Source organism: Mesocricetus auratus, unplaced genomic scaffold, assembly GCF_017639785.1.
Source record: "Mesocricetus auratus isolate SY011 unplaced genomic scaffold, BCM_Maur_2.0 Super-Scaffold_4256, whole genome shotgun sequence".
In the NCBI taxonomy this organism is placed as follows: domain Eukaryota; kingdom Metazoa; phylum Chordata; class Mammalia; order Rodentia; family Cricetidae; genus Mesocricetus; species Mesocricetus auratus.
This window is the reverse complement of record NW_024429182.1, coordinates 5,640,201-5,652,919: the sequence shown is the minus strand read 5'-3', so window position 1 is coordinate 5,652,919 and position 12,719 is coordinate 5,640,201. Positions and strand designations below refer to the sequence as shown.

Sequence of the window (12,719 nt, the reverse complement as noted above, 5' to 3'; positions counted from 1 at the left end):
CTCAAAGCATTGCACAGGGTGCAAACCAAGCCTGTAGCAGTCAAAACTGTTGTCTGAAATGTCTTCAGACTGCAAGGCTGAATTTATTGCACAAAACAAGTACTCGTGAGGCGGAGGGGCGCCACCCTGCTCATTATCACTGGGAAGGGGAACCAAAAAGCCAAGTAAAAAATTAAATTTTAATAATGCCCATGATATTTCCTAAATCCTTCCTGACAGAAAGGCTCTCATTATTTTTATCTGTCTCCGAGTGAGTTCCTTTAGCGGCATCTCCGAGCTGGCCTCAGCTTCATGGTTTCCCAGGTTTTAAAGCACTCGCAAACGTGTGTCTACAGAGGGACACATACTTCAGACCGTTCAAGGAAGGGCCGCCAACGCGCCAACGCTTCACGCGGTGTATTTGCAGCCAGCATTGGCTGGGAATGCCTTCAGCTTTCACTAAAGGGGCCCACACCCTTAGGACAACTGCTGTAAACGCCCCCAAACAGGGCACTCCACGTCCACCACAGTTGGCTGTGACATGAACCCAGGGCCTCCCACCCCCACCCAATAGTCACAGGTTTGGGTGTATTCTAGAAATTGCCCCATGCTGGCCTCCAAAGGACTTTCAAGGGAAAAGCAGGAAGGCCTTACTGTCTTGGCTACTGTTAATGCTGGCTCCCCATGTAGGCCGCGGTATAGAACTGTTGAGGGTATGAAAGAAACTGAGGCCTGATGCGCTAAAGCCGATAGCCTACAGTGATGGGAATTCTTCCCATCGTCTATCTTTGTAGTATCTTGGTCCCAAAAGAACTTATAGATATGTGTGTATTCATTTATATATATGATATATATACATTTATATATGATATATATGTATGATATGAATATAGATAGATAGATAGATAGATAGATAGATAGATAGATAGATAGAATCACATTGTGATAAAAGCATGGATATGGAAAATGGAGCCAGGACTGGGGTCAGTACCTTCACTGAGTGTGTAAGGAATGGACCACAAGCTTATCATCCCCAGGCAACAGGCAGCTAACTCAAAGAGAGATGGGTTCAGCCACCTGAATCAATGTCCATAAGATAAAACCCAGATCTTTCTGCTCTACAAATAGAGAGAATGATTTCCCCTGAGACTATGCCATAGGACACTTGCTGAGCTGGGTAATAAATGATGTCCTCGCGTGTCCTTAAAGGAGACACAGCAAGTCCCACCGGTAGCTTCTTCCTGCTCTTGGCTCTTCTGTGGACCAGGCCACACGAGGACACATGTGTGACCTGACAGTGCCCACTCAAGTACTGGTGTGAAAATCCAGTCCAGGTTTGGCTGCTGTCAAGGAGACTCTAGTGTTTCCAAGAGGCCAGACAGATCCCTGCACACACACACACACACACACACACACACACACACACACACACACACACACACACACACACGCCCCACACCCTGGTCCTCAGGCTTCGCAGCAAGCCCTTTCTGTCAGCTGAGCCTTCAGCAAGTCTGCTACCAGTGTCTATTAGAACCCGTCTCTTCATCACCAGGCGATGGAGGTTTAGATTTCACCCTCCGTTGTGAAAATGGAAGCTGGGGAGCTGGAGGGCAGAGTCCCCGAGGAGGAACAGCAAAGGGCTGGCTTTTCCAACTAGCAGGCTGCCTTCAACTCGGTCCCACAATTCCCCCTCCTGATTTATCACTGGTGTTCCTGCGTGATGTGGAGTGCCCAGAAGCAGCTAGGTCCTTGTCAGCTTAGTTTCTTCAAGTTTCAGGCCTAGGTGCCAGTCCTCAAAGACGCCTGGGTCTCTTTGTTATATTTACTGTTACTTTAGAGATGGAGAGCCAGGGACACAGATTTTGCAACAGATGTGAGCAGAGGCGATCCTGCAAACTCTCCATGCTATTCAGGGTCAGTAGAGACCACCCCCTTTTAACGTGTTTCGTAGAAGGTGGACAGCCTGCTGTTGGAAATCACCAGCTGGCTTGCTCCAAGACAAGATTCTGTGAAGGTCAAAGGGGCTGCTGGTGTGCAGTCCGGGCCTGACCTCTGCCCATGCTTCTTATGACCTTGTGAGACTGGCTGGTTTGTGAGTGCTGTAGACCTCTCCCTGGCCTTTGGTGTGGTAGTTAAAAACTGATTTGGGGCTAAGTTTAGATACTTTAAGTGAGGGACCAGGTTACTGATGCTCGCACACAGACTGACCCTCTTGGCTTCTGAGAGTCACAGGGTCAGGAGGGCCGGGCCTCCATCTCCAAGAGGGGAAGGCAGGCCTCCTACACAGCCTCCCCACCGTCCTGGCTTTGTTCTCAGTCATCGTTAGGAGTCTCATGGAAGGCGCACACATTCTGTCTGCCCTGAGGGCTGTTTTGTTTGGGCACCCAGTTCAAGAAAGTGTGGATTCCATTGCCAATGTTTAAAATGTGAGATTCTGTCCGTTAGGTAATCTGGCCCCTAAGGTAAGAACAATGCTCACTCTCCAAACAGATGGAGTCTGAGGCTCTCAAGCTAGGAGCTGAGGGTTGCCAGCCAGGAGAGCAAGATGGTTGCCTCTCAGGGACCAAGTGTGGGTAGCACACCCCTCAGCCACTCCCTTGCAGGATTCCCAACAGCAACTGGAAGACTGAGAAACACCCAATCTGCGGGTATGGAGAAATTCATGCTGGCTCAGAAACAGGTGACAGTCTGCTCTAGGCTGACAGCCTTGCCAGGGCCACCCCCAAGAGTGGGTGTCACCCTCTCCCTTGGTGGGCCCAAACCATCCAATGGGGGTCCTAATAGATGAGAGTCGTTGGGAAAATGAGATGACATCATGGATGCGTCAGCAACCCAGATCAGAAGAGGCCTCCTCAAGGACACCATCTGAAGACACCAGATCAGAAGAGGCCTCACCGAGGACACCATCGGAAGACACCAGATCAGAAGAGGCCTCCCCGAGGACGCCATCGAAAGACACCAGATCAGAAGAGGCCTCCCCGAGGACGCCATCGGAAGACACCAGATCAGAAGAGGCCTCCCCGCGGATGCCATCCGAAGACACCAGATCAGAAGAGGCCTCCTTGAGGACACCATCGGAAGACACCAGATCAGAAGAGGCCTCCTTGAGGACACCATCGGAAGACACCAGATCAGAAGAGGCCTCCCCGAGGACACCATGTGAAGACACCAGATCAGAAGAGGCCTCCCCGAGGACACCATGTGAAGACACCAGATCAGAAGAGGCCTCCCCGAGGACACCATGTGAAGACACCAGATCAGAAGAGGCCTCCCCGAGGACACCATGTGAAGACACCAGATCAGAAGAGGCCTCCTTGAGGACACCATCGGAAGACACCAGATCAGAAGAGGCCTCCTCGAGGACACCATCGGAAGACACCAGATCAGAAGAGGCCTCCCCGAGGACACCATGTGAAGACACCAGAGTCCTTTCCCACTGCCACAGTGGTTCCAGCAGTCACGCTGAACTACGTCTGCAGCAGACCTGAAGCCTTCCTACATGGCTGCTCACATACGGAAGTCAGGCAGAAGTAATTTTAAGCATTCTGTGGTCAAAGAGCAGTGCAGAGCCTTGTGAGAAGACATTAGGGAGCTGCCTCAGGGGACAACCACCATTCTCTCCATGCTCATCTCTCAGGTGATCACGCCGAAACCTGGAACAGATGGATGAGTGACATTCCTTAAGAGGCTCCAAGGACAGACACACCAGTGTGCTGGCAAATGAAATAAATAAATATGTAAAAGCTGGCAGAACATACTATGGAATAAAAAACAGGCCACTGATTATCACCTTAATTTACTGTGTGTTTCCTTAGACACTAAGGAAAGAGCTGGTCAACTTCGGTTAATGGCCTCACTATATGTATTACAGGCTGAGAGTCCGTGGTCCAAAATCTTCTATCTGAAACTTAAATATCAATACTCAGAAAGGCTCATATTCCAGAATATCTCAGATTTTTTTGTATTAAAGATAGTCCACTGGTAAGATCTGCTTAAATATTACAAATTTGGAAAGCTACCAGCTGCAGCCATGCATGTAAGCGTGCCTTGGCAGAATTGTGAAGACAGAGACTTCGCGCCTCATCCCTTAAAGAACTAAAGGGGAGACCAGATCGAGAAAGAGTGTAAGACTGCCTGGTGTGTGGTGATACACACCTTTAATTCCAGCACTTGGGGGACAGAGGCAGGCAGAGCTCTGTGAGTTCAAGACCAACCTGGCCTTCATGGAGGATCTATCTCAGAGACAGGACGTCTTATAAACTGGGAAGTCTGTGTTTCATGAACAAGGTACCTTCTCTCCCATCCCCAGCCTGGAGTGTGAGACTCCTGTTTCCAGGCACCCCCATGGCGCTCTTCAGATTATGTGGGAGTGGGGACTGATGACAAGATTCGGGTCACCTTTGTGTGTAGACGTGGACCGTGGTGGTCTGAATGAGAATGTCCCCATAGGCTCTGGCCTCGGAACACCAGGTTCTCAGTTGGTGGCACCGTTTAGGGAGATCTGGACATGTGGGCTTGCTGGAGGAAATGTATCACCGGGGATTTGAGGTTTCACAGCCTCTCGCCATCCTGTTTGCTGTCTCTGCTGCCTGTGGTTCACAGTGTGAGCTCTTAGCTGCTCTCCCAGCCGCCATGCCTCTGCCTCTGCTCTGCCTCTGTCGACTCCAACCCTCTGCAACCGAAAGCCCAGATTAACTCCTCTCTAAGTAACTCATACACAGGGTGAGTAGCACCGGCCACTCTGGTGAGGAGGACTGTCCCCATTAAACTAGACCAGTCCTGGGCCCCAAAGAGTTTACCTTGGATACATCCTCAGACCTCTCAGACTCGACCGTCCTCTCCTCAAATGTGAGGAATCTAGGCCTAGTCCCAAAGGCCTTTGCCAACTCCAGTGGCCTGCAAGCCTGGAAGGGACTGCACACACACCTTGCCTTTCCAGAGTGTCGTTATTTAATTCTCTTCAAGTCCTTTCCAAACCCTTTGATGGGAGCAAGCTGCCTTGATCCTGTGCGAAACTGGTGGCCAGCAAAGCTGCTGTGCGGACCTCCTGCTGTCACCAAGTCCATATTTAAGAATGGCCACGGCCGCGCGGCACCCAGACTGCAATCTGATGTACACATTTGGCAGTGCAGAGCTCGCTGTAGCTACACATCACTGATCAAAACCCCTTGGACTTATCAGTGTGTCTGACAGGTACTTGTTGGCTGCTTTCCCGGGCTGGGGAGGGATCCCCGAGTCATCCAATGGGACAGCCTCCCTTCCCTTTGATGTGGATGCTCCCACCTTGGAGACGAGGCTCAGCCCTGCCAGGGAGACTGTCAACATGAGGCCCCACCAGATATCAACCTGTGGGAGCAACAGTCGGGTGAGCGGTGCAGGCAACAAATTCCTCACCTGCCCCTGCTTCCCCACCAGCCCCTGGAAGTTTCCCAGGCGGCTTCCCAGTCTCTGGCAACTGGAACCTCTCGTTTGTCCTGAAATGGCACCTCCTTTTACAGAATCATTTGCCGACTGCACATGCATTAAAGGGCTTTGCCTCTCAAAGTGCCTGAACATCGTTAACGAGCTGATGCTCTTACCCATGGCGGCTGATGAGTTGATTGGCATTGCTTGGGAAGAAACTGAAAGCCAAGTGTCATGAAGTAGCTTGCTCCAGGTCACTCCAGGCCAAGCCAGGATTGTGGGCACAGGACAAATTGCCCTCGCCCTGGCACACCTCTAATTACTGCCTTTGCTCTGTCTCTGATTGCTCATTGTAGCACAAAGCTCACATGTGGTGGGGACTCTGGACTCCCTGTCTTCTTCAGAGGCACTTGCTCAGCGTGCCGCCTGTGGCATCCTGGAATGAATGTGTTCTCTAGCTGGGAGGGGGCGTGTCTCAGTGGAGGGGGCGTGTCTCAGTGGAGGGGGCGTATCTCAGTGAGGGGCGTGTCTCGGTAGAGGGGCGTGTCTCAGCAGCTTTGAGCTTGGGGTGGGCCAAAGCAGAGCAAAGGTGCAGATCCAGCACACTGCCCGTTTCTCTGTCCCACGAGCTGATATGGGTTTACATTTTTATGTGATCGAAGATATTCGAAAGAATAACTTTTGTTATCAGAAGGTCATATGGAATTCAAATTCACATATCCCTAAAGTTCTGCTGTAACACAGTTCATTTTCATTTATATCATGATTATTCTTTACAAGAGCAAAGTTGAATAGGTGTGTCAGAGCCTGTATTATCCACATGACTGAGAGCATCTGACTTCACATGTGCAGTACCTCAGAATGTGACCTTCCTTGAACCTTCCTGGCGACATTTGCTAACACAAGAATAGGGTGTTCCCCTGATCCAGTGTAACTGGTGTTATAATTCGGCTATGGGTTTGCACACACAAAGAACACCACACAAGGAGGAGTGTGAAGAGCAGAGGATGTATCTATAAACCAGAGACCCTCAAAGGCTGACACCAAGCCACCAGAAGAGAAGAGTGTACTCGGAATGGTCTCCCTGGAGATGCCGGGAACCAGCAATGACAGACTCTGGGTTTATAACCTCCAGAACTGCAAGATAAAGATTTCCAGCAAGTCTGAGGAATTCTACCTTATGGCAGCTCCATCAGATTACTGTGATTACTATCTGGCCCTTTACAGAACAAGTCCCATTAAGCATGGTAGAATTTGTGACTGGGGTCAGGACTCAGGTCCTAGCTCATGGTTCCTGGATCCCTTGCCGGGGAGGGGAGCTTGTGTCCCCACCTGTCAAAGCCTGTCCTTCTGATGTCCCTTCTTGGGGCTCTCAGATCATAGACTTTGTCAGAATGGATGTCAGCAACTGTGGAAGGCGGACTTCTGGTGACAGCTTGAAGGGTTGGCCCCGCCTAACCGTATCAGGCTCCTAGGCCAAACCATGCTCCCACCTCTCCGGGAAGCTGCTTACTCTGCTCATAAAGAAATTCTTATCCAAGGATGGAAGAATGCAGAGTCCTGGAGTCCCCAAGTTCCCTGGCTTCACACAAAGCTTTCAGAGAATACTCCTAGGACCAGCTTATCCTTTCAGGAAGGACCTGAGATAAATCCATTACAGGGTACAGGGAGGCAATGGCGAGGGGAATGGGACCATTGAAAACCATCGTGATGCCCAAAGCAAGACCAGGGGTCCGTGTGCCCGCCTGATAATTTCCAGGGCTGCCAAAGCAACGGGCCTTAAACTAAGTGGCTTCAAGCATCAGAAGTAGCTTCTTGAATAGCTTCAGTACCTTGAAGTCTGAAGCTGGGAAGTTTACTGGACCATGCTGTCTTCCAAGAGTACAGTCTTCCCTGGCTCTTGTAGCTTCTGGTGTCCAGGCATTCCTCGGCTTGTGGTAGCATGGATCCAGTCTCTGTCTGCCCCTCCATGACTCCATTGCTGTGTCTCCCTGTGTAGGGCTATTGAGACAAGGGCACACGACCCCCTGGAAACCAGATTATTTCCTCTCAAGATTCTTAAGGGATGCTCTTCCTCCAAATGAGGTCACCTTATGAGCTTCCAGGTGGGTGAGTCAGTGTGGTTGAAAGTGAAAATTCCCAACTAAAGCCGCCCACATCAAAAGGCCATTGCGTGCCTGTAACTGAGAAGTTAAAATGTGACCCTTCAGGTGTCAGGCCACAGACAGATCCAAGGATGGACACAGGGTCTTCAGGATCTCGTCTCTTTTTCTTTGTACCTTGACCCTGCGCTCCACTGGCAGGAGACATGCTTCTCTCTAGCACCGTGACCAGAATTGCCTTCAGTAGCTCTAGGCTCCCAACGGCCCTACTATGAGACCCAGCAAGGGGGGCAGGGACTATGCTTCTCTCTTGGTTCTCCAGGGAAATCCCCAGTAGAAGGAGTTTTTGAACACATGTTTGTGCAAGAACTGGAGAATTATAATTGGTAGGGCTTGCTTGAGTCATATTCCATCGATGGAAGCCTCCCTACCCAAGGCAGGTCCAAGTGATGTTTCTGTGCCAGCCCCCAGCACCGCAGGTGAGGGTATTGTGGACATCCTTACCTGACAGTGACCAGTAGCTAATCCTTACACTGTGTACAAGAAGGCCTTCAGGGTCATAGTGCGTCTCCCAGGTGGCCTCAAACCTCAGCCTCCTAGGCTCACATGATCCCCCTGCCTCAGCTTCACGGTAGCTAGAACTTTGGGTGCCTGTATTGCCACACCCTGCAAAACTCTTCTTCTTTTTTTTTAACATCTCTCTGCCAAGCTCTGTGTCAGAGGGATACAAAAGATGAAAGAGATTCAGGCTGTGGAAGGGCCACTTTTTACCAGAGAAAACTTCACAGAAACAGAAAAGCAGATACCTGTGTGGCCAGCGTAGCGGGAAGCAAAGCGCGGGGAAATCCAAGCTCGGGCCAGCGTGGTCCGGAAGCCCTCATTACAGGGCACCACAGATCAAGGCCTCGGTGTGGAGACACGGCGACTCACCCGACAGTGCCTTTTGGTTGCAGATAACAGAAGACCCCAATCAAACAGTCTTGAAAAGTGAAGTTAATTTATTTCCTCCTATTAATCAACGTTCAAAGGAAGGGTGGCTTGCTGCAGAAGTCTATCACGCCCTCAGGGCGGGGTCCCGGCTGTCTGCCCATCCATGGGCCAGCTTGACTTCCTCGCGATGACAGGGACCCCCTCTGCTGGGCTCCCTGGAGTCACTGTGGCAGGGAAGTGGAGTACACTACCCTTCATTGCTTAGGTCACGGCTCTACCTGTGGAGCCAGGGGGTGGCGTGAGGTGTTGCTGCCGGTCCTCACCTGTGACTCTCGGGATGCAGAGTGGCCCAGGCAGCTTGCCCAGAGCTCATATGGACATCATTGCTCATGAGCACACAGCAGCCTCAGACCCAGCTGAGGGGGCTCCTGGTTTTTGGTGAGGAGATCTCTAGCCAGTTGGAGGCAGAAAGAACCCAGCTTTGGGCTGGCAAGACGACCAAGCGAGCGACCGAGCGAGCGGGTGAAGGCACTTGCTGCCAAACCTGCTAGAGTGAGTTCTGTCCCAGGCTGCACGTGGTGGAGGCGAAGAGCCCACTCCCCAAGTTGTCCTCTGACCTCAACCTTAGTGTGCACACACATAAATAGACAAAGAAATGTGACTTTAAATTGTATTCAACAAAAAACGACTTTTGGAGATAAAGAAACCAAAATTAATCTTCAAGGTAGGGATTCTGAGCTGCGGTCAAACCCCGACATCCGGGATGTGTGCACCCCACACCTCACTGTGCTTAGGAGGCCCTTCCCTTGACTGAGAAGGGGCAGCGGTTATGCTGAAGTAGCAAGCCACCCCCAGACCTCATCAGCTTAGAGCAAGTCCCCCGAGGACCCAGGCGAAGCCAAGGGTAGCGATCCCCCAGCTGGTAGCCCTGGGGGCAGGTCCTGTGCCCTGTCACTGCCCTCTCTGGGACATTCAGGCTGTACACTGAAACAGCGAGACGGGGAGCCCGTGCCAGCAGAGGATGGACCACTTCTTCATGGGGGCAGCCGCTTGCTTTTATTTTTTTTATTTTTTTTTCTTGCCTGAATTTCTGTGGCCAGAGCAAATCCTGTGCCGACTCCCAACACCAAGGACCAGGTCAGGGTCATGAGCGCTGTTGCAGAGGAGAACCTGGCCGTCCCAAGAAGTGCCTTCAAGAGTGCCTGCTGCCATGCAGCCCCCCTGCCCCTCACCTCACGCAGGAGGTCAGGTGGCTGCCCGCCTTCTCCTCCTTGGCTTGAACCGGTCTTCTGTGGTTCTGCAGGCCACAGGCAGGAGCTGTTTCCAGAAGGGGAGGAGACTGGCAATGGGAGATTAGCCGCTCCCCGGGTTCCACACAGGGATCACTATTTTCTATAATACCGTGTGAGTTTAACCTCAAAGTAAATGGTTAATTCATCTTATATCAACAGCACCGTGATTCATAATGTAAACTTGGAGAATTTTTGATGTTTCAGGCCCACATTCCTTTTAATTTGTCTCTGCATTCTTTTAAAGCCACAGTGCGTTCGCTGATAGAATGCAGCGTGTAGGCGCACGGCTTTCTGCCTGGAGGCGATTCAGCCTGGCTGGTTCCGTGGATGTCTTCTTTCAAGTGTATACTCTTCCCTAAATTATTTACTGGGTAAACACTCTTTGCATTTTCAAAAGGGAGATTAAGACTACTTTCTGCTGGCCTGGTGGGGACATCTAGGCCCCTTACCCGGAGTTAAGAGCAAGTCACTGGGGCCGCCCCCAAACTTCTTTCCTGGCTGGCTGGCAGCCCCTTGACCCGGCTGGCTTTTCCCATTCCTCCCAGCTCTACAACTCTGCATTCTGTCCTGTTGCCCAGAGCAGTAAGGACTACCCGGCAGCAATGGCCAGCGACCATTCTCCAGGCTTCCTCATAGCTGGGGTCTGCCACTGACAGCCTTTGCCCCTCCTCCCCCCGCCGGCTCAACCCTATCCACTCAGGTGGGTCCTTCTCTGTCCCTAGAAAGACATATTTGCCCAAGTCCTTTGCAACCCAAAGCCGGGTTGGTGGCCTGGCCAGTCAGGCTTAGGTTCAGCCCTCTCTGGCCCAGCCGTTTCTGCCCTCTGCTCCCTTCATCTCCAATGTCCGGGAGCGCTTTCTACAAAGTCAGCGACCGTCCCCCAGTGGTGCACACCCGGGAGCCTGGATGGCCAGTCCTTCCTCTGGCTTCTGAGACAGGAGCCAGGACTGCCCTGCCGGGGCATTGTGGTGGGTGCCCCCTCTTGAGGACTCATTCCAGCTTTCACCCGCATCCTTTCCCACCCTGGCATCTTCCTGCCCGTCAAATTTGCCCGGGTTTCTCCTGAACCCTCCTTAGGATGGGATGGCTACAGCCCCCCAGGGGCCACACTCTGTCATTAAGTTCTCCATCCTGCTCCCAAGTGCCGGCCACAGCACCGTGTCCACGCTTTAGGGGAGAGTTCTACCCGTTCTCTATAGGAAGACACGATCGGAGCGGCAGACAGCTGGCGACAGGGACACCAGTGGGCACAGTGCACGCAGAAGGGGAAAACCAGGACCTGGGGCCTCCCGTGTGCTGACTTTATTACTGTGCTCCAGATTAAACTAGTAGCCCCCGTCTTGGATGCTTGGGGCTCTCATCCCGCAGAAAAGACAACTGTCATCCACGCTGCATGAGAGACACTCTACCACAGGTTACCCTACGGCAGAATCTGTTAAGTGTTTGTGCTTTGAGTCTGCCTCACTGCTGGCCTCCTCCGTAAATCTGACGTGGGTGGCAGTGGCAGATAGAGATATGAGCAAACAGACCGTGGGGACCATCCCGAGGACGTGCCTGCCTTCCAGAGGAAAGGAGGATAAAAACAACTTGAGTTTTAAGCGAAGCCTAAGCGGTGCCACTGAGTGTTCCTAATTAGTCTCCCTTTAATAAACTGTGATGTCCCGTTCTTATTTACTTACGGGGTGGGATAGAGAACCCTTCCTGCCTCCTGGGTAAACATGGCCTGTTAAGTCTGAATTAGCTGTCATCACAGGAGAATTAATGTCGGACACAGGCTTTCTAGTGGGACAAGAAGAAATAAACAAGACAGATCTTCCCCGAGCCTCATGTGATAAATGAGGAACAGAGCACACCATTCATCTCCTGCGAGAAAAGTGGACATGGGCACTAACGCAGTTTTGCGGAAGACGTGTCAGCAAATGGCGATCATTTTGTAACCTGTCAGGGAGAGAGGGAGCCCGTCCTGTTAGGGGACACAGGGGAGTGGACCACTCTAATGGGATGGTATCCATCCATCTGTGAAGACGGAAGGGTGGGCGAGGAGTGTGCCACCAAAACCTCGGCCTGATGACGTCCTCCGTCCCTCGTCCCCACACACCCCTCCCTGTGGAAGACCCTGTCCAGGGTCCCGTGTGCATAGGAGGTCACGGGACTCCGCGTGTGCTTCTGAGCAGGAGGGATGAGGTGGGATTTTTGCTGCGGGCTTGAAGCCAGGTGGGCAGCCAGCTAGACGGCCAGCCTCTGCCTCTGGGCTTCTATTTCCATGCACCCAGTGAGAGCAGCTAGCGTGGGCGAGGCCGTTTGACCCAGGTTCCCTTTGAAAGGCTCAACAAAGCATTGTGGTGTGCGACCTCTTTTCTCCGAATGAGGTAACAAATTATGAAATCACTTCAGTGGAAGCGCGCTGCAGGCGTCCAGTGCGTGTCTCCTCTGCTCGTCTTTCTGAGGTGAGCATCTGCTCTGCAGGGCTGGGCTGGGCTGGGCCGAGGGACCAGCGTCCCCTAGAGGGCCCACCCACAGCCGCTTGCCAGGCACCTTGAGGGCTTTCTGTTCACTCTCGTTTCCATCTTTTGCACCGGGGAGCCTACGTAACATTCCCTCCTGGCTTGATGAAGCCATGAGCCACACTGACAGGCAGCAGCTCCACAACCTGAGCCGCAAGCTTGACACTCTCTTCTCAATCCTCTCCTCTCCTTGCTAAGTCTCCCTCGCCTTTCCTGGGGTATTTTTGTCCAGGTAAGTACCTCACTGACATATATTTCTTTGGAGTCTTTTCCTTTCATGGGAAACACTGAGAAAAAAAATAACGGTGGAGAGGCCTGTCTCACATTCTAAATGAAAAAGAAATGCTCACATGGGGCCCTTGATCACTTAAAGAGGCTACATGGTACCCAAATCCTGGAAAGCCCTTGATTCCCCTTAGCTTTTTGGTAAGCATCCAATGATTGCAAGCACTGTAGAGCTGTTCATAGACCTGGAAGCTCTTTCCGTGTGTGTGTGTGTGTGTGTG

The 12,719-nt window shown here is 51.9% G+C and overlaps 1 protein-coding gene across 4 annotated transcripts in view; it reads left to right on the top strand.

Moving 5' to 3' along the window:
• Vti1a (vesicle transport through interaction with t-SNAREs 1A) overlaps positions 1 to 12,719 on the top strand; it is a 314,916-nt gene that overhangs the window by 298,645 nt on the left and 3,552 nt on the right. The gene's annotated exons all lie outside the window — the stretch shown is intronic.